Source organism: Pteropus vampyrus, unplaced genomic scaffold, assembly GCF_000151845.1.
Source record: "Pteropus vampyrus isolate Shadow unplaced genomic scaffold, Pvam_2.0 Scaffold939, whole genome shotgun sequence".
Taxonomy (NCBI): domain Eukaryota; kingdom Metazoa; phylum Chordata; class Mammalia; order Chiroptera; family Pteropodidae; genus Pteropus; species Pteropus vampyrus.
In genome coordinates this window covers 17,028-20,786 of record NW_011889720.1, presented here as the reverse complement: position 1 = coordinate 20,786, position 3,759 = coordinate 17,028, and the positions used below count along the sequence as shown (strand labels likewise).

Genomic DNA, 3,759 nt, shown 5'->3' with positions numbered 1-3,759 from the left:
AGAGACCCTAATTTAAGAGATTTTTTAATCCCCTTCAAAATAAAAGTTGCTTACAAATGTGAAAATGCCTAATATTTTTTAAACATCTTTTTTTAAAGGAAGTCTATCTTTGTCGGTATTCTCTTAGACGCTATGAGGTTCATTTAGCACAGTGCTCTATCTGCTTAACATTCAAATTTGGACACAGTGGGTTTCTGCTCCACTCTTATGAATAGTTAAATATGCTCTATAAACGAACACATCATTTTTTTTCTTCTATTACTATACTTCCGAAAAGCTGCATGTAGTTGGAATTAACCTGGTATTTATTTATTATTAAATATATTTTTGTCAGAAAAAATATACAGCATATGAAATTCTAGAATTGTCATGAGTTAAAGACAAATTTTAGAACTCTCCAAGAGCATTTGCAATATAAACATCGCAGTTAATAAATTAGAATAAATTACAACATGCACAACATAGCATTTTATTTGGTTTTAATAGTAAAGTTAATTGATTGGATTTCTTGTATAGAACTCAAAACATAATTACTTCACCCAATCATTTTTCTTCAAGAATTCTTAAAAAGATGAACTTGGTATTTAAGCATAAAATATTTTTATTACAGTACTTTAGTTTCATTCAGTTATCCACTCATTTGATACACATCTATTTCTCTTTGACCCTGGTGAACGGCCTGTGACAGGAGCCTGTGTTGGGGGATGTCAAGGGGGCATCTTCGAAATGACTGATTGTCAGAAGGAAAACTGCAATGAGAACAGGTGCTCTGGTTAGTTTTTAATAATTACCCATTTGTAATATTCACAAATAGTTGATACACAGGATTTCTAGTTAAAAGAATTTGTCCAATGCTACTGATCCCAAAAAGAAATTAAAAGGATGAAAAATAGAACCTTACGGATAATCAAACACTTAAACAGGGTGATTAATTCTCCTTTATATTTTAGTGCCTGTTGTATGTCTTAATTTAATTGAGGGGACTTTTTATAAACACTTTCGAGGAGTTATATGGGATTAACTTTCTCGTTTGAGCCAATAGACTCATTTCTTTGAAGTATCTATTCATAATAACAAATGGGCATGTGCATCACCCCTGACCAGTTATGTCTTTTAGATATGAGGGATAATCAGTGGACTAAAACGACCCATTGTACAGCTGTCTTCTCAGATACCCTGTCTACTCTCGAGGACTCTCATGAAAACCCTTAGATATTTGCCCCAGGGACTGAAAAAAGACCATGAATTGTCTTCAGTCTGAGCTGGATCTAACTTAGTGTCCTACACATAGTCAGAGGTTGTAGTCCAGCCTACTTTTGTGCTTTACTAATAAAGTTTTATTGTAATGCAGCCACTCCTATTACTTATGAGTTATTCGTGGCTGCTTTTATGCTACAGTAACAGAGTTGAGTAGTTGTAATGAAAGCCAGATAGCCCACAAGCCAAAAATATAGCCTTTAGAGAAAAATTTTGCCAACATTTGATATAGTGATGACATAACATTTCACTAAGCTCTTGCCAAGTATTATTCACATATTTTTATGAGCAAACGTAAATCTTAAGGTAACTCAGGACAGAAATATATCTTGTATCCCTGTATATATAAAAGCAATTGTGACAAAAAATCTATTACTTAACAAAGAAAAAAAACTATTTTTGTTTTCTCAAATCATATTTCACAGTGAATAGTTTTAGAGTCATAGTACCTACGCTCATTTTATTGATGAAATTAACCAAATGTGACTTTTTCTGCATAAAGTTTGCTATGTTTGTAAGAATACAACTAGACCCAGAATGCCTTGGTATTTTCACAAAAACAAGCAATGCTGTAATTTGGCGGTATTTCCCTGAACTTAAATGAGTTGCTAGCAGTCAGTTGTGGAACTAAACCTTCAACTAATAAAAGCAATATAGATTGAGTCTCAAAAGAAAGAAAGAAAGAAAGAAAGAAAGAAAGAAAGAAAGAAAGAAAGAAAGAAAGAAAGAAAGAAAGAAAGAAAGAAAGAGAGAAAGAAAGAAAACCGGTCTTTCTCATCAGTGTGCTACAGTCTCCTCGGTTTTATATCTCGACAGAAGCATAAGAACACTTCTGAGTAACCTAGGAGATCACAAACTGTTTACTCCTTGTGAACTTTCTCTTTTATGTGATCAGCACCCTGTGTTAATCTTTTTAAGCCGTTTACTGCTTGGGGTTCACTACAGGTAGAAGCGTCCTTTTCAGATGAGGTCTCATTGTGAGAACTCAAAGATGTGTCTCATCAAGTGACTCTTATGTACTTAAATACCTGGATGACTGCTGTAAGAATATGATAAGAACAAACTAATATACCTACCATTGGGAAGCTGTCGCCAGCTTTGCTCCAAAAACTTTTTCATCAGTTTTTTGACTGCAAACTGAAAAACGGGAAAAGAAAATTGGGCATGTTAAGGCTTTTCTATAAGAAAGCATCTAAAGAAGTGATGATGTGTGACCTATGCTATTATCTGTGCTCTGTAAAGTGCTCTGAGAGTTAAATAATTACCTTTGAGGTTAGTTAGTTCTTTGACCTTAAAGTAGCTAAAATTATACTTAACGAATTATAATCTGATGGGCCAAGAGCATCATCTTCTCCGAGCTCACCCAGTCAGAATTGTCCTATTTTAATTCTTATCATCTAAAGAAAATAATTGGTGTAAAAGGAGCAAGAGGATCCACATTCTATTTATTGTGCTCCAATATTTACACACTACATAGAGAAAGAGATCTCACAGACCCTCAGAAGACAAAAGACTTGTGGCTTACTTTGGTAAAATAAAAGAATTAAATACACACATCAAGGGAGTTCCATATGATATTAAATTGCCGATTGAATGTGCTTTACACATTTTAAAAATCAGCACTTTTGATAAAACCTGTTTCCAGATTCAGACTAGATAACAGTTCAGTCATTATTTTTAACCCTAGAGGCAAAGTAGAATCAATTGGGAAACTCTTAAAAAATATAAATGTCTAGAGGAACATTGTTAGAGGCACTGATTGCCTGGCAATGAATTTAGGATTCAGTTCAGACATCAGTATTTTAAGCATTCTGCATAATGGCAGGCAAGGCTGAGAATTACTGCTTCGAAGAGAAAAGATAGTGATGAGCTAGAGAGGTAGATAAGTCTCCATTTGTAGTTTCTGCTTGAAAGTTATTTATAATTTTTCATTTTAGCAAGTTTTCTGTTTCTTTACTTCTTCTTATTTTTAAGAACTTCCTCCAGGTACTTCTTCGCAGCCAATTTTCTTAGTTCTCTGCTATACAAGTCAGTGAAGATCGAATCCGCTTGGCGTTTCCTTTGTCCCCAGTTTTCTGCGATGTTATCGCTGAGAAATGTGGGGGAAAGGAAATCAAAGAGTTTTAACAAGAAATGATAAATATGTCAAAGTTCTAAATTTCTCGGAGTCTGATAAAAATGAATTCCAACACCCAACTCGTTTTCTATCACAAATATACTAATGGAAAAATTCACCTAAAACAAAGGATAGGTGAGAGAAGAATAATCCAACACACTGTGGCATTATCTGGGAGTGACTTAAGACACAGTATATTAACTGAGCAGATAATATATTTTTTAAAAAAATGGAGAGATATTTGAGTTGTGTTCTGCTATTGGGAGGAGACGCTCTTTACTTCTTAAAAGCTATGCCACCTGCATTGTGCCATCTAAATATTCAGCTATTGGTCATATGAAGAAAGCATCATCTAATGCTCAGTTTGAGCAGGAATTTAAAAAACA

The 3,759-nt window shown here is 34.0% G+C and overlaps 1 long non-coding RNA gene across 1 annotated transcript in view; it reads right to left on the bottom strand.

Annotated features, from left to right (window-relative positions):
* Positions 1-445: 445 nt before the first annotated feature.
* The window catches only part of LOC111734280, a 4,412-nt gene continuing 1,098 nt past the window's right edge, over positions 446-3,759 (bottom strand). The window contains exons 2-4 of the long non-coding RNA XR_002778395.1: positions 3,215-3,346; positions 2,334-2,394; positions 446-749 (exon numbers count right to left, since the gene is read on the bottom strand). This is a non-coding gene — a long non-coding RNA (uncharacterized LOC111734280). The remainder of the gene's footprint in view (positions 750-2,333; positions 2,395-3,214; positions 3,347-3,759) is intronic.